A 27347-nucleotide genomic window follows, 5' to 3' on the forward strand; every position below is an offset into this window, starting at 1 on the left:
GTTCCTTCTGCTCTGGAGGCCTCAGTTTCCTCTTCTGTAAAATGGGCACGATAATAGGGCCTATGTTCTAGGATTGCTGTGAGGATTCAGTGAGATCTTTCCCATAAAGCTCCTAGCCCAGGAAGACTTAATGGGCTCCGTATGTCTGAGCAGCCAGTTTTTCAGCCTCAATACAATTGACATTTGGGGCCTAATACTTCTTTTCTGGGGAGTGTGAGGGGCTGTCTCATGCACTTAAGATATTTGGCAACATCCGTGGTCTCTCCCCACTAGCTGCCAGGAGCACCCTGCTAGTTGTGACAACCAGAAGTGTCTCTAGACACTGCCAAATGTCCCCTGGGGGGAGGTGGGGAAGAAAATTGCCCTGGTTGAGAGCCACTGGTGTAACTCTTTGTTGTTATTAATTAACAATAATTCCCTTTTCCTCTGAGGCTGAGGCATGTGATTTGTGAGGGGGGGGGGGAAGTGCTGGCCGGACTGGGCCGCTGCAGACAGCAAGAGCAGTTACGAGATTTATTTCCTCAATAATGAGATTTACATGGACGAGTGAGCACTTTTTATGCCAAGATTCATATTTCAGCTTTGAAAGATCTACACGTGAGCATTATCTGGAAATTCTTCTAGCTGGAGTTCTATTGAGATTGTCAAAGGGTGACATTGGACTTAGGATCTTGATATAATACCTAGAATGTATAGAACCTCTCCCCCCTTTAAAAAAAAAAACCAATAACTTTTCTCATTTCCAACTGTTGATTGCACTTTGCAGAAAAATCAGAGCAAGAAATACAGGGCAGGAAATGTGAAAAGGAAACTCACCTATTGTGATGGTTCATTTTATGTGTCAACTTGGCTGAGCTACAGGATGCCCAGATACCTAATTAAACATTATTTCTGGATATGATCATGAAGATGTGTTCAGAGGAGATGAATATTTAAATCAGTGAGTGGAGTAACCCCAATGTGGATCATCCAACCCCCTGAGAGCCCTAATAGGACATAAAGGCTGAGTAAGGGGTGTGGCAGCTGGTGCCTTTAGTTCCAGCAAGTCGGGAGGCTGAGGCAGGAGGATGGCTTGAAGCCAGGAGTTCGAGACCAACCTGAGCAACATAGTGAGGCCCTGTCTCTAAAACAACTAAATACAAATACATTTAAAATTTTTTTTTAATTTTTTCGAAGAGGCTGAGGAAGTTTAGATTCACTCTCCTTCTGCCTGTTTGAGTTGGCACAGTCTTCTGTCTTCGGTGCTCTGGGGACGTAGGCTGTCATTCTCGAACTGGAATCTCCACCATCAGCCCTCTGGACTTTGGACCACACCACTGGTCTCCCTGAGTCTCTGGCTCTCAGGGGGCAGATTGTGGGACTTCTCAGCGGCCATATTTGCACAAGCCAAAACTTTACGACAGATCTCTTCCTGTCTGTCTCCCGTTGGTTTGGTTTCACTGGAGAACCCTGGACTAATACACCTGTAATTCTAAATCCTAGCTCTCACAGATAATTTCTATTACTCTGCACGCTCGCTTGTGTGTGTGCGTGTGTGTGCGCACGCGTGCAAGTGTGCGTGTGGTTTATAAAAATGGAACATGCTGTCTTCTGACCTACCTTTTCCCTCTAACAGCACATCTGGAACATCTTTACATGTCATTAAGTCACAAATGTTCTTCCATAAAATTCTTTTGTTTTTCCTACTTAAGAACCTTCTGTGGCTTCCGGTGGCCTGGGAGTAGTCAGGCTTCGCAAAGAGAGCAAGCTGAGGCCACACTCCCTGGTTCCTGTTGAACTGCAGTCCTTTGCCGGTGTCCCCTGGCCACATAGAGGCTGGGGACCCCAGATCTCATGAAGAAGGAGGGCAGAGGTTGGGTACTAGAGAGTCATTTTTGCCTTCAAGATGAGGGACAGGCATTTTTAGCCGTTGTTCCTGCTCTCTAATGCCCAGCCTCAGTCCGACGGTACCTCTCATTTACAGCCTTCTTTCCAGTCACTGCCCTGGAATGTACCTGCCCACCTCTTCCTTGTCGGATATGAAGGACTGTCTCCATAGTGAACGGTGATGTGACAAGTGTCCTTATCCATATACCTCCTCGTTATTCCTGGACTCCGTACGTGTGAATTCACATATCCACCAATACTTATTTGTAACCCCAAAAGCAATACTCAGGGTGACTTTATCGTCCTGTGTGGACACGAGTGTGTGCAGAATGGGGAGAGATTTGAGTCCCCCAGTGTGCACGCTCCCAGCTGAGGTTGAACAAGGCGATGTCCTGCCTTTTTGTTTCAGCTCTTGTGCTGTGAACAAGTGTCCTGTCTTAATCATTTGGGGCTGCTATAACAAAATGCCATAAACTGGGTAGTTTGTAAGCAACGGTATTTTATTTCTCACAGTTCTTGAGGTGAGGAAGTCCAAGATCAAGGTGGACTTCATGTCTGGTGGGGGTCCATTTCCTGGTTCATAGATGGTGACTTCTCATTGTTTTCTCACACGGTGCAAGGGGGCAGGGGCTCTCTCTTGGGCCCCTTTTAGAAGGGCACTAATCCCATTCCTGAGGCCCTTCCCTCAATCATATAATCACCTCCAAAAGCCCCCAAGTCCTAATACTATCACCTGGGGCTTAAGATTTCAATGTCTCAATTTTAAGGGGACATAAACATTCAGACTATGTTATGCTATCATAACTTTTTACAGTATGTGTGATGCCACATTTTTAGCATTTGTGTGCTTTTTTGGCTTGATTTCACTGTTTCAAGTGGCCCCCAAATGTAATGCTAAAGTACTGAATAGTGTTCCTAAGCACAAAAAGGCTGCTGTGTGACTTAGGGGGAAGATACATGGGTTAGATAAGCTTCATTCAAACATGAGCTATCATGGTATTGGCCGTGAGTTCAATGTTAATGAATCAACTGTATGTTTTATATATATAAATCAACCACATATAATCCTAGCACTCTGGAAGGCTGAGGTAGGAGTATCACTTGAGGTCAGGAGTTCGAGACCACTTGAGCAAGAGCAAGACCCTGTCTCTACTAAAAAATTAGCCCAGTGACTATTATATTTGTTTTAAAATATTTTTAACTTAAAAATTATAAATTAAAAAAAATTTAAAACCACTCACACACACACACACACACACAGGCACGCACACACACACATATATATAATAAGGTGTCTTTAAGCAGAAACACAGAAAACAAGTTTATGTATTAATTAGTTGATGTCAATTTTGTGACCAAAAGCTCGCAGGAACCTAACCATATATTTCCCCTAGGAGCAATGATTCAGTATTTGCTATTTCAATGTTCATGGTGACTTTATAGAATATAAAGTATATAAGCCAGGCGCGGTGGCTCACGCCTGTAATCCTAGCACTCTGGGAGGCCGAGGCAGGCGGATTGCTCGAGGTCAGGAGTTCAAAACCAGCCTGAGCAAGAGCAAGACCCCGTCTCTACTATAAATAGAAAGAAATTAATTGGCCAACTAATATATATATATAGAAAAAATTAGCCGGGCATGGTGGCGCATGCCTGTAGTCCCAGCTACTCGGGAGGCTGAGGCAGTAGGATTGCTTGAGCCCAGGAGTTTGAGGTTGCTGTGAGCTAGGCTGATGCCACGGCACTCACTCTAGCCTGGGCAACAAAGTAAGACTCTGCCTCAAAAAAACAAACAAACAAAAAAATTAAGTATATAAAGTACAAGTCTCCCATGAATAATGAGAATTGACTGTATTTGTACATGTGATCATGACTGTTGCTTTAGGGTAAATTTCTGGGTGTGGAGTCACTGGGTCCAAGTAGAATACCTTTTCCAATGTCTTTTGAGTTTGTATTAGTTATCTCTTGCTGTATAACGAACTCAGTGGTTTAAAACAGTAAGCATTTATTATTTTGTCACAAGTTTAAAGTCAGCTGTGAGGGCCTATCTATCTGGGTGAGGTTCTGCTGGTCTCAGCTGGGCTTGCTCGTGTTTATGGTCTGGCGGTGGATAGTGGGGGTTGGCTGGTCTAGGGTGGCCTCCCTCACCCTTAGGGATTGACATGTCCCATCTTTTGGTAAACATGCCTGGGCTTGTTCACATGGCAGCATCAGGGTTCCAGAGGAGTGAGTGGAACTGTCCAAGTCCTCTTGAGGCCTAGCCCTAGAACTGTCATGACAGTCATTTCTGTTGTATCCTATTGGCCCAAGCAAGCTACAAGGCCAGTCTGATTCAAGCGGTGAGAAATTGCCTCCCATCTTTTGATGAAAAGAGCTGTAAAACCAAATTGCAAAGGGCATGGATAACAGGGAGGGATGAAGAACTGGGAAGATTTTTGCAATCAATCTACCACGTATTTCATATCCTAAGCCCTTTGTTGTCTTCCCCAAGAATGTGGTAAGAGATCATTCCCTTTGAACCCTCTCAGATTTGAGGACTAAGTAAGAATGAATAATAATTAATAATTAACAACCCTTTATGGAAGGCTTAATATGTACCAGGAACTGTTATTCTTTAAATAAACGTTTATTTTAGGGTAGATTTTGATTACAGAAAGCTTACAAAATAATAGAGAGAGTTTCCCTATACCCCATACCCAGTTTCCTCTGTTATTAACATCTTTTTTTTTTTTTTTTTTTTTTTGAGACAGAGTCTCACTTTGTTGCCCAGGCTAGAGTGAGTGCCGTGGCGTCAGCCCAGCTCACAGCAACCTCAAACTCCTGGGCTCAAGCAATCCTTCTGCCTCAGCCTCCCCAGTAGCTGGGACTACAGGCATGCGCCATCATGCCCAGCTAAGTTTTTCTATATATATATGTTAGTTGGCCAATTAATTTCCTTCTATTTATAGTAGAGATGGGGTCTCACTCTTGCTCAGGCTGGTTTCAAACTCCTGACCTCCAGCAATCCACCCACCTCGGCCTCCCAGAGTGCTAGGATTACAGGCGTGAGCCACCGCACCCGGCCTGTTATTAACATTTTACATTAGTGTGGTACATTTGTCACAATTAATGAACCAATATTGATACATTCTTATTAATTGAAGTTTGTAATTCATTCAGTTTCCTCAGCTTTTGCCTAATGTCCTTTTTCTGTTTCAGGGTCCATCTGAGACACCACATTACACTGAGTCACCGTGTCGCTTTAGGCTTCTCTTGGCTGTGACATTGTCTCTGTGTCCTCTTGTTGGCGATGACCTTGACAGTTTTGAGGAGTACTGGTCATGTATCTGTAGGATGTCCCCAATTAGGATTTGTGTGATGCTTTTCTCATGATTAGACTGGGAAAAGAAGACCACAGAGATAAAGTGCCATTCTCATCACATCGTATCAAGGGTACAAACTATCAACATGGTGCATCCCTGTGGATGTTCACTTGATCATCTGGCCGAGGTAGCATGTGTCAGATTTCACTGTAAAAGCTTCCCCCCTCCCCAACCTTCCACGCTGTATTCTTTGAAAGGATGTCACTATGCACAGCCCACACTGAAGGAGTGGGAAGCTATGATCCACCTTCTCCAGGGCATTGAGAAGCTGTATTTTTACATCAATGATCTACTTTATACTCCTTAGTCCCTCCATGAAATCAGAACTCTCAGTGTTCCCATGAAGCATAGGAATTGTGTTATTTCTGCTTCACAAATGGGGAGACCAAGGCTCAGAGAGTTTAGATGACTTGCCCAAGGACATTCAGCAGCCAGCATCTAGGCAGGGCTTTAGCCCAAGTCAACCTGACCCTGAACCTGAGACTCTCAGTGCCTACTTCTTCCTGCTCCCCAGCACCTGGGCAGCAGCAGAAGGCTTCCCCTCCACTGATGCTTCTGAGTGGTCACTCCCACTTACCTTCACCTCCTGCCTCTTGCTAAGGAGTTGTGCAGATCTTTGACCCAGAAGTTTTCTCTGGCAAATGAGATCTCCCCCGAGCTTGGCAGTGTTCCCTACTTATTCCTAGACATGGAGAAGGTGGCATGGTCTATCAAGAAGTAGACTTGGTGCCATTGGCCAGCAGTGTGGCTGTGTGCAAGTGGCTTCACCCCTCAGAGCCTCAGTTTCTTCCCCTGTAAAATGGGGCTAAAGAAGGCATATTGTTGTTTATCATCTTAGAATGAGATTCACTGAGTTAATGCCTGGAAGGTTGGTAACATTGGCCTGGTGGGTCAATGTTTAATAAGTGCCAGCCCTGTCTGTTGTTGTACTAAGTATTTATTTGTATTAACGATCTGTGGCAGGTTCTTACACAAACACATAATCTCAGGTGAGCGCATTTCTCCCCACTGAAGAGATGAGGACACTGGGGCCCAGAGAGGTGACGTGACTTGCTCAAGATCACAAAGCCAGGAAGTGGCAGGTTGTCACACCAGGGTTTCTCCCATCAGCTCAAGCCATCATGGCTACCAGGCATGGACTCCGACTCCAGCGTATGCTGGGGCCTGAGCCGGGCAGGCATCCTGCATTTCTTTGTGGATGCTGTCACTGCCATGATGTGGTGTCAGGGAAGGCTGAGTAGGGAGTGAGGACTTTCATCCCTACACTGGGTGCTTAAGAGGCGCTCTCTGCACGGTGTAGGTAGAGACCACGTGGGGAGGCTGGCTTTCCACCCCCACCCCGCAATAATATGTTCCCTCTCTTCCCTCTAGGGCGGTAGCAGAGGAGGCATCATGGTGAGCCAGGACTGTCACCACTGCCTGAGGACACCTTGTCATGGTGTCAGAGGAAGACACATGGGCAACACTGATAAGGTACTTCTACCACTCCCTTCCCCAGCCAGGGAGGTACCGCCAGAGGCAGGTGGGGAGCCAGAGCTCCCACGTCCACCCTGCAGTCAGAGAAGTCCCCCCCTCTGCCTACTGGGTGTCCACAGAGGCTGATTGGGGCACTTCCACCCCCACCTGGCAGTAATGAGGTGGCCCCCTCCCCCCACCCCTGCACCAGAGTTGTGTCAGGTAGCACCAGCTAAAATGGAAGATTTAAATAAGATCCAGTGTCTCATAACATAATGCCATAAATGTCAAGGTTTGGATTGAAAACTGCCCATACGGGCTGGGCAGGGTGGCTCACGCCTATAATCCTAGCACCCTGGGAGGCCGAGGTGGGAGGATCGCTCAAGGTCAGGAGTTCAAAACCAGCCTGAGCAAGACCCCGTCTCTACCAAAAATAGAAAAAAATGAATTGACCAACTAAAAATATCTATACAAAAAATTAGCCGGGCATGGTGGCACATGCCTGTAGTCCCAGCTACTCGGGAGGCTGAGGCAGGAGGATCGCTTGAGCCCAGGAGTTTGAGGTTGCTGTGAGCTAGGCTGACGCCACGGCACTCACTCTAGCCTGGGCAACAGACTGAGACTCTGTCTCAAAAAAAAAAAAAAGAAAGAAAGAAAGAAAACTGCCAATACGAAGAACCAGAAAGATCTCAAACTGAGTGAAACAAGACAATCAACAGATGCTAACACAGAGATGACAGAGATGTTAGAATTAGCTGATAATTATTTTATTTATTTGAGACAGGGTCTCGCTCTGTTGCCTGGGCTACAGAGTTCAGTGGCATCATCCTAGCTCACAGCAACCTCAAACTCCCAGGCTCAAGCGATCCTACTGCCTCAGCCTCCCGAGTAGCTGGGACTACAGGCATGCGCCACCATGCCGGAATAATTTTTTCTATATATATCTATTTATAGTAGAGACGGGGTCTCGCTCTTGCTCAGGCTGGTTTTGAACTCCTGACCTTGAGCAATCTGCCCACCTTGGCCTCCCAGAGTGCTAGGATTACAGGCGGGAGCCACCACACCCTGCCCAACTGATTTTTGACAAAGGCACAAAATTAGTTCGATGGAGGAAAGATAACCTTTTCAACAAATGATACTGGAGTGATTGCGTATATGCAGGCAAAAAAATGAACTTCAACCTAAGTCTCAAACCTCATACAAAAATTAACTCAACATGGATCACAAACTTGGGTGTGAAATCTAAAATGGCAAAACATTTAGTAAAAGCATAGGAGAAAATCTTTAGAATATAGGCGAAGCATTCTTAGATCTGACACCAAAACCATGGTCCATAAAAGGAAACAATTGATAAATTGGACTTAAAACATTTCCTTTGTGAAAGACCCCATGAAGAGTATAAAAAACTAGACAATACAGATGGGGAGAAAATATTTGCAAGCCATATATCTGACAAAGGACTAGTATGTAGAATACATAAAGAACTCTTGAAAACTCAATAGTAAACAAACAGATAAACCAAAAATGTAAATGGTCCAATTAGAAAATGAGCAAAAGACATGAAGAGACATAGAAACAGCAAATAAGATAGGCAAATATTTATAACATCATTAGTTATCAGGAGAGTGCAAATTAAAATCTCAATGGGATACCACAATATACCTGTGAGAATGGCTAAAATAAAAAACAGTGACAACACCAAATGCTGGCAAAGAAGCAAAGAAACTGGATCACTCACAGATTGCTGGTAGGTGGGGATGGAAAATGGTATAAGCATTCTGGAGAACAGTTTGGCAGTTTCTTAAAAACTAAACATGTAACTACGGTACCATATAACTCAGCAATTACACTCCTGGTCATTTTTCACAGAGAAATGAAGACTTATGTTTACACAAAAGCCCATACGTGAATGTTTATAATGTTTATAGCAGCTTTATTGATAATGACCTCAAACTGGAAACAACAAACAACTTAGATGTCCTCCAATGGGTGAATTGTTCAAGCAATTGTGGTATATCCACACTATGGAACCTTACTCAGCAATAACAAGGAACAAAGTATTCATACATGCAACAGAGATTTATGCTGAGTGAAAAAAGCCAATCCCCAAAAGTTAGATTTATATCACGTTCTTGAAATGACACAATTATGGAAATGTAGAGCAGATGAGTGGTTGCAGGGGTTAAGGAGGTGGGGGGTGCAGGATGGAAGTGGGTGTGGCTATAAAAGGGCAACATGAAGGATCCTTGTAGTGATGGAAATACTTTGTATCTTGACTGTATCAATGTCAATATCCAGGTTATAATGTAGGACAGTTTTGCAAGATGCTACCATGGGGGGAAACTGAGTAGAGGGTACACATGATCCCTTTGTATTATTTCTTATAGCAGCATGTGAATCTACAATTATCTCAAAATAAAAATTTTAAATAAAAAAAAAAAAAGGCATCCATCAGTAGCTGGTCAATTATTCAGCACTTTTCCAGTCCCGATTTTGCAGAAAGAAGCCTTGAAGCAGTGAGAATCAAGATTTGTCAATGTAGGGTGAATTTTAATATTCCCCACGCTTTGCCCTTCTGTCACTCAATTAGGAGTCTTGACTACTGAGATTACTCTAAGGGCTTCCAGTCTCATTTATTGAACACTATTATTATTAATGCTTCCATAGGGCTAATTCACTTAGCTTCCAGGTTGCCCTGGCAACCTAAAACTAATGTCCACATTTGGTACTGAGAGAAACCAGAGAAATGATTTGCTAAAGAGCCTCTGGATGCAGCCCCCACCATTTTTTCTTCTTCACCCATGAGCTGGCACCCACGTATCATGTAGAGTTTGGAATCACTCTTATTTTTCCTGAGCATGAAATTCCTCTCCATCTAACATCTGTCTTAAGCCACTTTAGAAATCACCAGCTTTTGAGAGCAGGGAAAGAGTCTCAGGCTGAGTGTGGTGACTCACATCTGTAATCCCAGCACTCTAGGAGGCCAAGGTGGAAGGATCACTTGAGGCCAGGAGTTCAAGACCAGCCTAAGCAACATAGTCTCTACAAAAAAAAAAAAAAAAAAAAAAAGAAAGAAAAAGAAAACTTAGGTAGGTGTGGTGGCACACACTTATAGTCTCAGCTACTTGGGAGGCTCAGACAGGAGGATTGCTGAGCCCAGGAGTCTGAGGTCGAGGTGAGCTATGATGATGCCACTGCACTCTAGCACAGGCAACAGAGGGAAACCCTGTCTCATGTACACACACATACAAAAGAAAAAAAAAAAAAAAGAAGAAGAGCCTCTCAAATCCATCATCTTGTCTGATCTTACCTGAATCTGAATCCCTACATTTAGGGCCAGACTAGAAAGAGTGAAGATTTCCTTTGGGTCCACAAAGGGGTTGCTGGAGATTCATGAACAGGGAAAATGATTATGTTTTCTTCCAGCAAAGGGTTATGTATTTTTCCTGCTGTTTCTGGGAGTAGCAGTTCTCAGCTGATCACATCTGGGGCAGGTGTCGGGTCAGGTGAGGTGGCATTGCTTCTGCTTTTGGATGCATCTGTGAAAGAATCACCTCCCCCAACTCAGGGATAAAACTAGGAACCAGAACAAGCAGCTGGAAGGCAAAGACCTTGGAATCTTTCTTTCTCAGCATATTCCATGGTTGCTTTATGGTGGCATCATCTGGTGGGGGAAGTGGTGTCATGGGAAACTTTACTTCTAATTTCATCATTTAAAGAACTGGGAGAAGGGAATCGCTGTGTTTTAAACACCTGCCATGTGCTGGGTACTTTGCCATATCTTAATTCATTGAATCTAAACTCCTGAATCTTCAAAACCACTACCTGAAATAAGCATTTACATGATCCCCACAAGGAGAACAGGGCTCAGAGACGGCAAATGACTCACCGAATGTCACACAGTAAGAGGGGCCCCTGAATTTGAACCCAACTCTGTCAGAATCCAAAGTCCTTGGTTTTCCTATTCTTTCTTGCAGCTACAGAGGCACTTTAGTATAATGACTAACTGGCCAAGAGTGTAGGTTCTGCAATTAGACAGATGTGGATTTTACCTGGTATAAGCTGTGTGACTTGGGCAAGTAATTTCACTTCTCAGTGTCTTCACCTTTATAGGTAGAGATTAAGAATTCTTTCTATGGCCACAGGATTACTGAAGGATTTCAAGAGATTCTGCATGTAAGGCACTCAGATAGTTCCTGGTATATATAAATGATGGATAAATGTTAGCTAAAATCTATTTCCAAAGAGTAAAGCCACTTACTCAGTGGTTCCTGGTTCTAACGCAAAGCACTTTATCAACTTTCATTTTCCACAAGCCATGCAGAACCCGCTGCTATCCATGCCCTTGTTTAAAGACAGGAAACGTAATAATAGTGAATTGTTTTTCAGCATCACCATATGGCAGGCACTGCACTGGGCGCCTTAACACATTTGTTTATCTTATTTATTTATTTATTTTTTTTGAGACAGTCTTGCTTTGTTGCCCAGGCTAGAGTGAGTGCCGTGGCGTCAGCCTAGCTCACAGCAACCTCAAACTCCTGGGCTCAAGCGATCCTTCTGTCTCAGCCTCCCCAAGTAGCTGGGACTACAGGCATGCGCCACAATGCCCGGCTAATTTTTTCTATATATATTAGTTGGCCAATTAGTTTCTTTCTATTTATAGTAGAGACAGGGTCTCGCTCTTGCTCAGGCTGGTTTCGAACTCCCGACCTGGAGCAATCCGCCCGCCTTGGCCTCCCAGAGAGCTAGGATTACAGGAGTGAGCCACCGTGCCCGGCCTGTTTATCTTATTTAAATGAAATGAGTGGCAAATCTTTCTGTAGAAAGGGTGCTGAGTCCCTCCCATTAGGAGTGGCTGCCTGAAGGCAAAATGAAATCCATCCTTTCCTATTGTTGAGTCAGGGCAGTAGCAGCAACAGGTAGCATCTGTGGAGGGGTTTATCGCAAGCCAGGCACCCTTCTAAGTGCAATACTAACACGGTCTCATGGAACTCTGCGACGAGGTGTTCCTATTATTCCTATTTTAGAGACAAACTGAACCTTACAGAGGATAAATCATTTGCTGTGATAGCTATTTCCGTTCAGGTGGACCTTGATTTACATAACACATATTTCTGAGGCTCATGCTTAAAATGGAAAACCCCCCTGTGAATTGCAAAGATGCCTTGCTTTGGGAGGTCGACAGCCCTACCTCTCAGGAGGCCTGCCTCGTTGATTCAGTTCCTCAGGCCCAGTTTCCCCAAATCGTGGTATCACTGAGCTTGGTATTTCAGAGAGGGGCTCTGAACAGGACGACTTCTTCACTACAAGGGTTAGGGACGCCCAGTTATTGAGGGACCTTGGAGCTTCCATTTCCTCATCTGCGAAATGGGGTCACTCACGGGCCATCTTCGCGTTGTCGTTAGGGGTCACGTGGGTGTAGCCCAGCCCAGGGGAGGCCACCCTGCACTGGGAACGTACGGGCAGGAATGGAACATCTGGCGTCCCCACAGGCGGTGGTGGGAGGGTGAGACGGGGAAGGGGCGGGGCTGCGAAAGCCAGAGGCGGGGATTCGCGAGTTCGGGGCGGGGCTTGGAGTTGAAGCGTTTAGATACATAGTGGGCGGGGCCTGATATGCGGCCAATAGAGTCGAGGGTCCCTGGGCGGGGCTTCTGGCAGTCTGGGCGGGGTTTTGAGGCGCCGACAGGTCAGTTCTGAAGCGGGATTGGGCGGGGAGCTGCGCTCTGGGAGCTGGGAGGCGGGCTTCAGGGCTTGGGTGGGCGGTGGGCGGGACTCAGGGGAGCCGAAGTTCCGGTTTTAAGGGGCTTGAGGGCATCTCTGCGGAGCCAGGGGCGGTGGCTCGCAGAGCCCAGCGGGTCAGTGGGCGGAGCTCTAAGAACCTCGTTCCAAGTTCTAAGCCCCGGTGGGCGTTGCCGGAGGTTCCTGTGGGCGTGGCTGTCCGGCCACTCAGAAGACTGGAGAGCCGGGCGTGCGCTGGGGCACCGCCCTCCTCCTCGGCCCACCTGCATCCCTCGGCGCGACCAGAGGGGCGCTAGGGAGTGCGAGGCGTGGAGCATCGAGTGGGAAGCAGGCTTCCCCTCCCGGAAGTGGGCGTGGCGCGCCGTGGCCCGGCGACCCCGGTTGGGCGCGGCGCGGCGCGGGGGCGGGGCCTGCGCGGCGGCGGGGCGGGGGCGGCTGCCCGCGCCCCTCCCCCGCGCGGCGCCCAGTGCCAGGCGGGAGGCGGCAGCGGTTGGAGGCTTCGCCGGGCTTTGCAGCGGGGACTTCGGCGGCGGCGCCTCAGGCACCTCGGCCCTGGTGAGCGGCGCGCGCTCGGCGAGGCCGCTCGGGAGCGAGCCGGGCGGGCGGACCTGTCCTCTCAGCATGTGCCCGCGCCGGCTGACAGGAGCCGGCGGGGCGAGGGGCAGGGCCGGGTGCGGGAGAGGGCTGGGGCCGGCGCGCGGGCGCGGACCCCCGGGCCGGCGCGCAGGGGACCAGGGGTGCGGGCTGCTGCGGGAGGCGCGGGGTCTCGGGGGCAGGGCAGCTGGGGACAGGACCAGGTGGCCTGGGGGGAGCGACGCGGGGTCCCTGTGGGGCGGAGGCTGCCCAGGGGAGGGTTTTAGAGGTGCGGAGCCCTCCTGGCCGGGTGAGGAGTCGCGGGGGACGCGGCTGCCCAGGCAAGGTCTTTAGGGGCCCGGGAGCGGCCGGGCGGGTGAGGAGAGGCTGCTCGAGTCTGGGGCGGAGACCCCGGGGGCGCCAGGCCTGGGGGCGGGGTCTGAGCCGCCCTAGGGCGCGAGTGGGTGAGGGGTGGGCCGGGGCCGGGCTCACGTGGGGCCGGGGCGAGCCGGGCCTGCGTTGGGAGGGGCGCGGCGGCCGCCTGGCGTGGGGGCTGCCTGGCTTTGGGTGCGAGGCCAGCTCCGGGCCCTGCAGGTCTAGGTTGGGGGCCAGGCGGGGCGCGGCAGGGCTGGAGAGCCGGAGTAACGTGGGTGGGGGCGGCCTGGGAAGAGGCTGAGCCCGGCCCAGGGAGCGGAGGGCTGGGACCGGCGGGGGGTTGGGAGAGGAAGAGCGAAGCAGGAACGCTGCGGCGTCGGGGGGCCCGGGGCGTCCGAGTGGACTGGGTGATTCAGAGATGTGTTCCCCTAATAGCGGGGCAGCTGGAGGGGGGCGCAGGGAAAAGCAGCTAGGTGCAGGTGGGGTGCCGCTGCGCCTAAACGACTGAGGATGAGGTCAGATGTTGAGGGTGGAAATGCGGGCACCGAGCTCTCCCGCCTGTCCCCACAGGCGCTCGCTCACCAGCTCTCCGACTCTCAAATGATTTGAATGTGTTGGGGGAAGTGGCAGGCTGCGGGGAGAGCCGAGAAGAAAGGGGCTTCCTCTTGGAGAGAGGCGCTGGCCCTGCCATCCTTTTTTGGGAGTGTTCAAAGGATTTTCAACGCTGGAAAAGGAATCGTAGGCTTTACTGCCTCATGGTTTAGAATCACATCCTATATTTGGCCTTAATGTAGGCTGCCCTTGTTTTGTGGTGTCTGAAGTGCTTGCTCTACATGTTACAAACGTGGGATTCAGAGTGAGAAGCAAATTGCAAGTTGTTCATCTCCCCAGGGATAGCAAGATACAAAGGCTTTTCCTTCCTGTAAGACATTTAAAAGGAATTGAATGTAGTGCGTGTGTATAAACTGGCACTGGGTGGCAAATATGTTCACTTTTGGGGAAATAGTTATTACAAGATATTGGGCCGTGTTACCACAGCCTTCCTGCCTGGGATTACATTCTAAAACAGTACTTGTAGGGCTCTTAGTCACTCTATATAATAATGCATCTCATTGTCCTTATCTGGCAGAACGTTCTCCTGACACCAGGGCCTGCTAGAATAGACAGAAACATTATTAAGTATAAGCAGTTGCTTTGTACCGTCTGTTCAATTGTGAAGGCAAATAGATATCTGTTTAATATGAATTCATTTTCTGCATTCCCTGTAAAACTGAAGAAATGCACAAAATCTGTTCTGGACTTGATTCTCTATATTTCAGAAGACTGATTTAAGGAAACTTTTTGTTTTTTAGATTTAGTCATAATATTTGGATATGAAACCTTAAGTAGTAAATGGGTGTGAGAGATTGTATAAATAAATAGAAAAAAAGTGAAATAAAACTGAGAATTGTACCTTAGGTCTTGGAAGTACAGTGTTTTATATGTATGTGTGTGTATATATATATATATATATGTATTTTTTTTTTGAGACAGAATCTTACTCTGTCACCCTGGCTAGCATGCCGTGATGTCAGCCTAGTTTACAGCAACCTCAAACTCCTGGGCTCAAGCCATCCTCCTGCCTCAGCCTCCCATAGCTGGGACTACAGATGTGCACCACCACGCCTGGCTAATTTTTCGTATTTTTAGTAGAGACGAGGTCTGGCTTTTGCTCAGGCTGGTCTAGAACTGAGCTCAAGCAATCTTCCCACCTCGGTCTCCCAGAGTGCTAGGATTACAGGCGAGAGCCACCGCACCCAGCCCTGCAGTGTTTTATAGTAGATGATAGTCATGTGTACTGTGGATTGAACGAAGATTTGGTATAAAGGTTAGGTACACACCTTTTTGACAAATCTGGAACATGCCTTGTCCACATTTGTTTTTGATTACTTGTGGAAGGTACATTAATTATGAATAGATATATACCAATGAAACATCACTGCACACAATATTGAATTTTTCAGGATCATTAGTTACTTCGCCTGCAGATTGTGCTAATTAGCATTTATGTCTATTTGTGTGTAGTTTAAGATGAGATTCAGCATCAGTGAATTTTTTAAACACTGCTGGATTTTTTTGATATAAGTTTTATGTTTAACGCAACTGTCACTTCTGGGATCCACTCCAACCATGAGGAGGAGAGTGACTCTAATGCCGATGAGATGGAATGTTCCAAAGGATAAATTATCAGTTCTTATTAATAGTTATATAAGTGGGAATGTGGAAGATTCACTTCTTTATGATGGCAAAATATTCATTACTTAATATTTGGATTTGTCACACCCTGGTTCTTTAGAAACAGATATTAATTAGGCTGTTTTACCTTTGACCACTCTTCAGGGGTGGAGCAATAATAAATTTGAGTACTGCTCTCATATTCAGAGTACAAATCCATATGGTATAACCTCTTAAGCTGGTTTTCCCTTTAATGACTTCCCTGTGTTATCCTATCTCTAAGTTTTGAAAACTCTTTTCTGACATTTCTGTGTCTTTTTAAACTTAAGATCCCTTTTCTGTATTAAACATGGAATTCTTCATGAATATTTCAATATGACCTAGTACCTAGAATGTTAAGTAACAGAATCTCTCTGGGTTTTCATTGCCCTAGTTCAGATCCTTTAAAGTGAGTGAACAAGATTCTATACTCCTGGCCGGGCGTGGTGGCTCACACCTGTAATCCTAGCACTCTGGGAGGCCGAGGCTGGCAGATTGCTGAGGTCAGGAGTTCGAAACCAACTTGAGCAAGAGCGAGACCCTGTCTCTACTATAAATAGAAAGAAATCAATTGGCCAACTAATACATATAGAAAAAATTAGCCGGGCATGGTGGCGCATGCCTGTAGTCCCAGCTACTCAGGAGGCTGAGGCAGGAGGATTGCTTGAGTCCAGGAGTTTGAGGTTGCTGTGAGCTAGGCTGATGCCAGGGCACTCACTCTAGCCTGGGCAACAAAGTGAGACTCTGTCTCAAAAAAAAAAAAAAAAAGATTCTATACTCCTTCCTGAGCACAAACTTTGTATTTCAGCAGTGCATAATAAAATATTTTTTGTTTTATAACAGCTTTATTGAGATATAATTCATGTACCATATAATTCACCCATTTAACGTGTGCATACAGTTCAGGCCGGACATGGTGGCTGACGCCTATAATCCTACTACTCTGGGACGCTGAGGCGGGAGGCTCACTTGAGGTCAGGAGTTCAACACTAGCTGAGCAAGAGCAAGTAATCCCAGCTACTACTTAAGAGTAAGTTTAAATTTACTCTAAGCAAGAGCAAGTCCCTGTCTCTACAAAAAATAGAGAAATTAGCCGGGCATGGTGGCATATGCCTGTAGTGCCAGCTACTCAGGAGGCTGAGACAGGAGGCTCTCTTGAGCGAGACTCTGTCTCAATAAATAATAAATAAATCTTAAACAATGTACAACTCAGTGGTTTTTAGTATACAGTATTCACTGAGTTGTGCAGCCATCACTACAATCAACATTTTCATCATCCTCAAAAAGAAACCCCATCCCATTAGCAGTACCTGCTCACCATACCCTCCCCGCCCCAGCACTAGGCAACCACTAATCTCCTTTCTCTATGGATTTACCTATTTTGGACATTTCAAATAAACAGAATCAGACAATCTGTGGCCTTTGTGTCTCACTTCTTTCTTTTTCTTAGTGTGTTTTCAAGGTTTATGTATGTTGTATGTATCATGCTTCATTCTTTTTTATGGTCAAATAATATTTCATTGTATGGATATATTGTATTTTGTTTATCCATCCATCAGTTGATGAGCATTTGGGTGTTTCCCTTTTTTGGCTTTTATGAACAATGCTGTGAACATATGTTTTCATTTCTCTTGAGTATATACTTGGAAGTGGAATTGCTGGGTTGTATGGTAACTGTGTTTGACTGTTGGAGGAACTACCAGACTGTTTTCCAAAGCAGCTGCATCATTTTATTATTTTCACCAACAGTGTATGAAAGTTCCAATTTCTCCATATTCTCACCAACACTTGTTATTCTCTATTTGATTCTAGCCAATCCTAGTGGTATCTCAATATGGTTTTTACATTTTCCTAACGGCTAATGATGTAGAGCATCTTTTCATGAAATTAGCGGACATTTGTATGTCTAATCTTTGGCAAAATGTCTGTTCAAATGCTTTGTCCATTTTTAGTAGGTTGTCTTTTTATTGCCGTTTTAAGAGTTTATATATTCTAGATACAGGTACCTTGTCAGATATATGATTTGCAAAAGTTTTCTCCCATTCTGTGAGTAGTCTTTGCATTTTCTTGATGGTGTTCCCTTTGAAGCACAAACAGTTTAAATTTTGATGATGTCCAATTTTTGCATAATGGAATCTTCCTAGTTAGAAATTATTTAGACCTGCTGGGCGTGGTGGCTCACGCCTATAATCCTAGCACTCTGGGAGGCCGAGGTCGGAGGATTGCTCAAGGTCAGGAGTTTGAAACCAGCTTGAGTGAGACCCTGTCTCTACTAAAAATAGAAATTAATTGACCAACTAAAATATATATATACAAAAAATTAGCTGGACATGGTGGCACATGCCTATAGTCCCAGCTACTTGAGAGGCTGAGGCAGTAGGATCGCTTGAGCCTAGGAGATTGAGGTTGCTGTGAGCTAGGCTGATGCCACGGCACTCACTCTAGCCTGGGCAACAAAGTGAGACTCTGTCTCAAAAAAAAAAAAAAAAGTGAAATTTAGATCTTAAATCATACCTCATCAGTATTTTGGTTATAAAAATTAAAAGCCAAATGTGAAAGGGTGAGGGAAAAATTTGAGTTAATTCATTGTAGGATAGGCTATAGATCAAAAATCGTTCATCAGGGAACATCACTGGCTTGTTCAGATCCTCTGGTGGCTTATGCCCCATTGTTCATGAAATAAAATTCAGACTTCTTAATGTGGTTGTGGATTAAGGCATCTCTGATTTCAGCCTGCTTTATATCTCACTGTTCCCCTTCCTATGTCTTCATCTCCAGGGCCACTCCCTGAGACGTCCCAGCTTTCAAATCTGTGATGAGCTTATTACTCCACCCTCTTTCCACTTTCTGAATCCCACTTGTCCTTTGGGGTTCAGATCATGAGGCTTTTCCTCCATGAGAACTCTTCATCCACACAGCCAGACTTTGTCCCCGTCCTCATGGGTTGTACGTGCGTTGTTATTGTCCACTATTGGTACTGAATTTGAGTTTACAGTCTGAAAGGTGCCTTTCCCTTGAAGGCAGAATGCAGCAGAGAACTTCTTGGAAGGCAGACTCAAATTTTCTCATTCACAGTTTGGTCACCAGTGCCTTTTGGATATTTGCTGAATGAATAATTATTTATTGAAGTTAACTGGAAAGATTCTGAGGCCAGTGGGTTTCTCTGATTATTATTATTAACATCTTTACTGACTATGTTAAAATAACATGAAGGACGGGTAATTTCCCTCTGCCTTTCTGGCATCCAAGTCTAGCTCTTACCAAAAAAAGTGCTCAGATGTGAAACCAAGTGTTTAAAACATTTTTCCCCAAGGGCAGAACATTCTTGTCCAGGTTCTTTCCCTCTAATGAACAGTAATGACTGGCGCACAGCCTTCTAAGTAGGGCATATGGCCAGGGAGCACATTTGGTTTGGTACGATTTAGCCACACCAAATGCATACAGGCCAGCCCTAGTGGTCTTGGGTCAGTCAGTACTGGAACTTTCCCTGTGCACTCATGAGAATGGCTGTAAATTAGATATTAAGGGCATATACTTTGTTTTCATTCTCTTCTCTTGGAGCATCTTACTCAAGTTAGTATTCCTTAGTTATATTTTGTGTTGTGTTAATTTTTAATGCTTTAATTATTAATAAAATATTTCACTTAGCATCTTTCTGAGAATTAGGAGAAACCAGTTGGCCATTTTGGGGTACATTTTCTTCTTTTGTGTTCATTAAAGGTTGAGTTGTGGCATGGTAGTAAAGAAGAGAAGAAGAAAAATAAATTGCAAATTTCTTGTTTGTCTAATTAGGCTGGGTGAGCTATTGCTACCTTATATAGTTTCTTGCTCTGAGAGAATTTTGTGTTTAGGGGAACTGATGCTGTGAAGGTGTAGGCGTTTACAGCCACACAGAGCTGGGTTTCACTCTGGGCTCTATTTCTCCATAGCTGTGACTTTACCAGGTACCTCACCTCCCTGAGCCTTATTTTCCTCTTCTGTGGTATGCTGATGCCAGTGGCTACTTTACGGGGTCATTGTCAGGATTAAATGAGGGAAAGTATGGAAAGTGCCTAATACAGAGTAGATGCTGAGTGCATTCCTGTTCCCTTGCTCTTCACTCTGAAATGTCTGTTAATGAATGGAACTAGGGGGAATCAAATAGAGTACGTTTAATACATTTTACTGCTGATGTTAAGCTATTAAGGTATGAATTCCCACTCCCACCTGAGGATTTTACACTTTGAGTCACAGTTGAGTCACTGAAGAGGGAAAATAATGTCTAATTTTAGGATGAGAACATGGTGTTAAAAATGAGGCAGTGTTTTTGCATCTGTCTGAATTGGAAATGTCTATTCAGATAAGCTTCCCTTATTCGGGCCTTATGTATTCAGTCTCTCTGTCTGCCTGTCTATCTATTTTAAGGAAGAGGGTTTAATTCCTGGCAAAAGATTGATCATTTTAGGATTTGGAAGGAGATTGCACTGCTGTGTTTGAGATACTCTTCTGGTTATAATGTGACTGCCAGCATTGTGATAAAGTGTAACATTCTGTGTGGGAAAAGAGCCTCTCTAGTATCATGGGATGTGAAATTAGACTTGTCATTTGAATCTTACATTAATAACAAAAAACAGTTCCTTCTGTTTGCTGCAGTAGTGAGAAATCAAAATAAAGCAAAGGTGAGTGTGAAAGAGAAATTGAAATATAAGTGAGGAGGAATATCTGTGTATTGTATAACTGAAGGCAGTAACTTCACAATACAAATTTATTTTTTCCCCTTTGGACATACAATGATCTACATTTCTTTTTTAAAAATTACGAATGATGGATCTTAGTACCAGTATTTCATCACTTTTTAAAGAACATACCATTTTGGCGGCATTTGGGAGATTATTTATTTCTCAGGTCCAGAAGTGCTCAAGTCCTCCTTCCTGGTGGTCTGTGAGGATCAGCTATAGACCTTTATGAATATGGCTGCCTGGCCTTGAGCTCCCTGGTGAGTCTGAATCATAGCCAGAGCAGGAAGCGCTGAGCGCCTCGTGTTATGGATGGATGGGGGACTGTGGTCACAGGAGCTTGAGGGACTTGCCCAAGATCAGGAACATAACTGTCCCTTCCTTCCTTCCCCTCAACCCACCTCTACCTCATTTCATGTGTAGTGTGAATTCATTTTTATAGTTGGTGGTGTAGATTCATTGTATAGTGTGTATTTTTTTTTTTCAAACAGTGTGAATCTGACATGGCTTTTCCCTTTTAGTCTTTGACCCAGTGCAGCAGTTCCATTCTCTTAACCTTTCACCACGGTCTTTTGCCAGATCTGCAAACTGAGCCTGTTCACAGGGTTTATCTCTTTAGTTCATCACCACAGTGGTAGCTAGGACCTGTGTTGTCGTTGTTGTTAATTTTTCCCACATATTCAGGTTGTGAATGTATTAAAGTGTGAAACTTGGCCCAGCTTTTCAAGAGGCTTTTTAGATGCATTTTTTTAGAAATTTGAAAATACATGAAATTTCTTAAGTAAGCCTTTGATAGTCTTGATTTTCTAGTTTTAATGTAAAGTTCCTTGGCAACCTTTTATTGATCCCTTTTTATTTCCTCAGTCTAATAATCTGACCATTATTAATCAGTGATTTTAAGGATTTGTCTTGAGTGTTTTGAAAGACCAATTATTTTTGCAGAGGTGCCCTTGCATCATCACGTTTTGCCAGAAAACTCGGCACCAGTAGGCCACTTGTATGTGAAAACACTGAGTCTGGACAGGAACAACACAAGTCTAGTACTGGAACTATACAGATTGTAATAGTCATAATGAAAGCCATTTAGGATTAGCAGATGTTGATCATTGCTTCACAGTGTGGTCATTCTGTCTCTAGGGAACCAAGACAGACTGCAAGTCTGGTCACATGATAGTTTGGTGTAAGAGCCTTTCTTGCTCCATTTTGGAATTAGCTATGTGTCCCCATGTTCTCAACGACTGCTGAGGCCTTCATTCTGAATGAACAAAGCTGTAGTTTTACAGTTTCATGAGAGACCATAGTGGACACATGGGAAGGGAAATGTTGGGAGAGTGAAGCCTTTGGGGTGTATTTTCCACTCTTGGCATTGTAGGGGTGCTGAACAAAATTCACAAGCACCCCCTCCTTATGACAAATGTTTAATCACCATTATTTGCTTACTTCACATGAAAGATACTTAAATTCCTTTTCATAATGGTCAAGCATTCTTTTCTAGTTAAAGATTCTAATTCCTTTCATTCTTAGGAACTTAAAGAACTGAGACTGATTTATAAAAGCTCAAATGCTGCCTGAGTGGTGACTAAGGAACACATGTGAACTCGAACTATCATCTCTGTTAAGCAGAGAGATTTATTAGGAGACTAGTCACTTTACAAGCTAGATGGTGAATTAATTTTGTGGTTAGTAGTATCTTTAGCTTAACATTGTCATCCTAGTTTTTTTTGGCAAGCAAGAGAGAGACTGGAGCCAACAAGGTTTGGCCACAGCTCTTTGGGGTGATATTTAATAAGATGCATGTTGTCTGTTTCAGAAATAGAGTAACTGTCCTTTAGGCTCTCTCTTATGTGGGCTACTATTGCTTTACAGTGCTACTGTAAGTAAGCTGGAAGTCTTTTCTTCTTTCTCCCTAAGACTACCAGTTTGATCTTCTTATGTACTATGGCAGTGTATTGAATGCACTGGGCCAAATTACACTGTCAAGTAGAACAAATAACATATCGTACCTGCACAGAATAGTTGTGAGCCACATGTTTCTCTGAAAATGAATGATTGAGAGCCCAAATGCAATTTCTGTTTTGGAGGCAGTGTGTACATTCAGTCCCCAACTCAGGACTGGGTTGTGTTCCAGAGTCTAACTTGGTTATTTAGAACCCAGGTGGCATTTTTTATATAGATTCAGCATTATAAGTGATGGGTAAGTTCCTAGCCTAGACTGAAGAAGTCTGTTTAAAAACAGCACAGTTTTTTAAGTTGTTAATGGTGTTAGTGGAATTCTGGATCTTGGGAGCTGCTAGTCATGTGAAGGGGAAATAAGGACCCATGTTCCACCCCTCAAGTGCCTCCCTTACAGGCTATGTGGCATTCAGAGGCCTCAGGCCACAGCAGCCCTCCAGGTCTGTGCTGGCCCTCTAAGTTCTCCATCCTTCTTGGTATCTCTTTTAATTTGAAACTTCTCCGGTTAAGCTGATCTCCTTTAAATAGTAGTAGCAAGCACGTTGTTCAAGTTCATTTCCACTAATGTATGCATGCTTGATCACAGTTAGTCCTAGACTACCAGGACGGCTGTGGGCTTTATTTATATTGTTTCATTCACATCCTTTAATCCTTTTAGAGGTACAATATTAATATTTTTTAAAAGGAGTATCCTTACTGCTAAATGGATTATCTCTGAAATTTTTGCATTCAGTCAGTTGTTGTAAAGTTTCAAGGGGAAAGTTGAGTGGAGGCATGTGGGGTCAGGCAGAGCTCAGACAGAGAGGCCAGCCTGACACCTGGAATCAGGAAAAAGCCCTGCCTGCTTTTAAAACGTTCTTCCTGTTATCTCTAAAACAGTGAATCTGCTAATTTTTTAAACTATTCATGATTCCTTTTTTCTTTTCCATTTGAGAATCACAGCTTGAAGGGTATCTTAGGCTTTAAGCACAGTGGCTTGGTTTCTGTGACCTTTGGGAAGCAGATCAGGGTAGGGTCATGGTTGTAAATCAGGGCAGCTTGTACTGGCCAGAGCTAGGCACTGGTCCCCACCTGTTTTTCTGTTCTTTTATAAACTTACCAAAGAGCGGCCGGGTGTGGTAGCTCACACCTGTAATTCCTAGCATTTTGGGAGACCAAGGTCGGAGAATTGCTTGAGCCCAGGAGTTTAAGACCAGCCTAGGTGACATAGTGAGACCTCCCCCCCCATATCTACAAAAAAATTTAAAAATTAGCCTGGCATGGTGGTGTGCACCTATAGTTCCAGCTACTTGGGAGGCTGAGGCAGGAGGATTGCTTGAGCCCAGGAGTTTGAGGCTGTGTTGAGCTATGATTGTGCCACTGCATACCAGCCTCAATGACAGAGCAAGACTTCGTCTTTAAAAAAAAAAGAACAAAAAACTTAACATCACTTTTTTTCATCAAGCAGTGGAAAATAATTGACTTCTTTTTTTGTTGATGTCTCTCTGAAGGGTTTGGACTGCCTGGTTTCAAAGAACTCTTCTTATTCAAACATTTTATGATGCATAGTGTAATAAAGATTAGGGACTTGCATTTTCTGGTTTCATTAAAAAATTCTTATTCACAAAGTCACTTGTGGGAAGCTTAATGTTTTAATTTACTTAAAAATATGTAAAAGTTTAAAAAATACATTAGAAGCTTCCTCTAGCCCTTAAATGAATGACTCTTTGATGCTGAATTCTGTGGTACGGACTGTGAGGGTCTGTGGGAATCCAGGGGATAGGCGTTGGTTATGGGACAATGAGACTGGGCCCCTGCCCAAGGGTGAGTGTAGTTGTTCTAGGCTGACTCAGAACAGGTGTAACTGGGAAAGAGTAGTGTTAAGATGGGTAGGCGGGATGGCCTGGATTTTGGAAAGTCATGATAATAGAAAGTACATTTATGCAATATGTTAGAGTAAAATGTAAATATAGTTTGGTTATGGAGTTACAAAGGTAGATGAAAGTGTAACTGTGGGTGTCACTAGTGTTGCTGATTTCTGTGCTAATATTAATTACATTTTGGGTTAAATGAGTAGAAATGAAACAGTAAGTTAATTATAGAATTATATCCTAGTTTGTGAACGTGACCACCAATACCACTATATTTCACATTCCTTAAAGACAGAGAATGTCTTACTTTTTTTGTGCCTCCATTTCCTAGCATACTGCCCAGCACATAGTAGGTACTCAATAAAGGTTAGTTGAATAATTGAAGTTCAGTTTTGCTTAATACACTTGAAAGAGCTTATCAGTCTTTTCACTTTCCTAGAACATGAAAGGAATAAAGAAGTTTTCTATGATGTAAAAGAAGAACTAATTGTAAATATGTGCTTATTAAATTATCTTATGATAGGATATATTCTCTGTCTTTCCAGGTTTAAAAATATTTGTGAAAAATATATTTTAAAAATTATTTTATAAGCTAATCTCATAATTTTAGGCTAGGCACAGTAGCTCAAGCCTGTAATCCTTTGGAAGGCTGAGGCAAGAAGATCGCTTGAGCCTAGGAGTTTGAGGTTGCAGTGAGCTGTGATCGTGTACTGCACTCTTGCCTGGGTGTCAGAGTGAGACCCTGTCTCTAACAAGAGAACAATAAAAATGTTAGCAAGGCGTTTGTGTGTATGTACATATATATGTGTGTATATGTGTGTGTATGTATGCATACAAAGGAAAAAATTTATAAAATTTTGGAATGGATATTTTGTAAATAAAGGTAACTTTAGCTACAATTTCCCATCTTCCCTATGTGTGGTGACTTTTGGGACACTCTATATATACATACACACATATTTATCAAAACATATTTTATTTGTAAACCAAATATTGGAGTTTTGTTTATTTAAAGCATAAATTCTAATAACAAGCACGATGACATTACATTTTGCTACTTTATTGCAAATTTACTTAACTGACTTCTTGAGTAAATTGAAAATATTGGTAGCATGAGGTTCTTATGGCTTTTTCTTTTTTTTTTTTTGGTAGCTTTGGTTAGCAAGTTTGACCTTAGAATCAATGAGGTAGCATCCTAAGGAAGCTTTCATCTGAGAGTCTTTGTCAAAATAGATATGGGAAGAACCATAATTTGATCAAAGTGAGGATTTAAAGTTAAGGTAGCCATTGAAAAAGCTGAGTTTCCCTTTATTGCCTTTGGCTTCTTGAGTTTCTTATCCTTTGATGTGCTGATTGACTAGAAAGTGTCATAGTACCAAGTCCACCCTAGAGGAGGAAGTGGAAGTTTGTCTACAGTGGACCTGTTGTGGTTCCAGGCCCAGCCCAAAAGGAATCTTAGGGCAGGTCTTGGGTCATTTCAGTGGCTCCTGGAGCCCCAAGGATTTAATGTGTTGGGAATTCATTTGACTTGAGAATTTGACAAGAACTGAGTAAATTAAGATAGGGCGAATTGTGCACTATTTCAGCTATTAAATGATCTCATCATTTAAGAGTTCATTTATACATATTAAAGTTTGAAAAATTGTAGCATTTGGTTTATCCTATTAGTGATATCCTTTTAGTGATGTTATAAGTGGTCACAAAAAATGAGTTTTATAATTGCATTTGTGTGTGTGTGTGTGTGTGTGTGTGTGTGTAAGAGAGAGAGAGAGAGAGAGAGAGAGAGAGATTGATTGATTGATTGATTGATTTCTGGCAGTTTTCAGAGATTCCTACAAACCATAAATGTAGTTGTTTAAAAGAGTGTTAGGAACAGGAAGCCCCCAATCTTTTTGCTGGCTTTCTACTCAAAATCATTTAAAAATTACCCATCCTGCTTTCATTTCAGGCATAGAGAATTTCTCTTTCCGTTACTATTATGCAGTTCAATTAATTTAAGATAGAGAGTTAAGAATTAATAATTTTCTTTTTAAGTCTTGATACAGTTTGGAAGGAAAGTAAATTTAAGAGTGAGTTATGGTTTTATTGGCTAAGGCTGCCAAAAGCCTCGTGTATTAGTCTTCACTCTCATAATATCTAGCCTAAATGTTTCCTTCTGAAAGTGGGCTTTATTTGTCTCTACTTTCCTGGAGGTATTTTCATTTTATTGGTGAAATTGGATGTGTAGTGTTTTCTTCCTAAAGAGCTGAGACCATCTAAAGCTGTTGGGTGATAGTAACTACCCTCTCCCCTCCCTGTGAGTTACGAGTTACATTCTTATAGTTTCTTGTACTCTGTCGTAGATACTGATATTATGTTATTTTTCTTCCTTTTGCAAGAGAGATATGCTGATAATGAAAAAGTTTGTAGTTTTTTCAAAAAAGATCTGGCAGACAAAATGATTTTTCCTAAGGTGCAGTAAGACTGTAAAATTTTTTTTTCCTGTTTCTATAGGATACCTGAAAATTCCAGAAACAGGAAGATTTTTATTTTAAACAATGTTAGTTTCATTTTCAAAAAGCATGTTCCATATGTTTTCCTTTAAGTGGCAGACACCTTTGTGGGTAAAAGAACTGTAATTTTAAAGCCAAAGATCCAGTTATAAATCTGAAAAGGTAATTAAGTTTTAAAAATATATTTTTAAAGTATTTTCCCCGTAGTTTTACTCTTCAGATATCTACTTGTAAAGAGAATGCTCTTCGGAGCTACTAAGAGGTGGTAAGTGTTCCTCAGCACCAAAGAGCTCAAGGGAAGGCATTAAAAACCATCTAGTTGCATGAGTCAAAATTAGACATCACTGTTGATGCATTTCTGTATCTAACACACTTTTAAATTCAGTTGACTCAAGTCTTTTGACTCCATCCATTTGTCTCTGTTTCCATTGAGACTGTCACTTCTGGCCTAGACAAGTGCGGTGACCCCCCCCCCCCCATTGCTCTCAGATGCTCCCACCTGCACATCCATTCTCCAGCTGCATTCACGGTGATCTTTTAAAATGCAAATCTGATTATGTCACACACACTTAATTTCCTATGGTTCCCAAAACTTTAAAGATAAAATCCTTAGCATGGCCTAGAGGGCCCTGCTGAACTCTCAGTCTCTTCTAGCCTAGCTTTTTGGGCTCCAGCCCCTCCTGGCTAAGTAGTGCTGGTCTAAATAGCCCTTGCTTT

The 27347-nt window shown here is 43.7% G+C and overlaps 1 protein-coding gene across 1 annotated transcript in view; it reads left to right on the plus strand.

Annotated features, from left to right (window-relative positions):
* Positions 1–12821: 12821 nt before the first annotated feature.
* The window catches only part of CORO1C (coronin 1C), an 81480-nt gene continuing 66954 nt past the window's right edge, over positions 12822–27347 (plus strand). The window contains exon 1 of the mRNA XM_012756590.2: positions 12822–12974. The gene's annotated coding sequence lies outside the window, so the exon portion shown is untranslated. The remainder of the gene's footprint in view (positions 12975–27347) is intronic.

The sequence above is a fragment of the Microcebus murinus genome, chromosome 22 (genome assembly GCF_040939455.1).
Source record: "Microcebus murinus isolate Inina chromosome 22, M.murinus_Inina_mat1.0, whole genome shotgun sequence".
NCBI lineage: Eukaryota > Metazoa > Chordata > Mammalia > Primates > Cheirogaleidae > Microcebus > Microcebus murinus.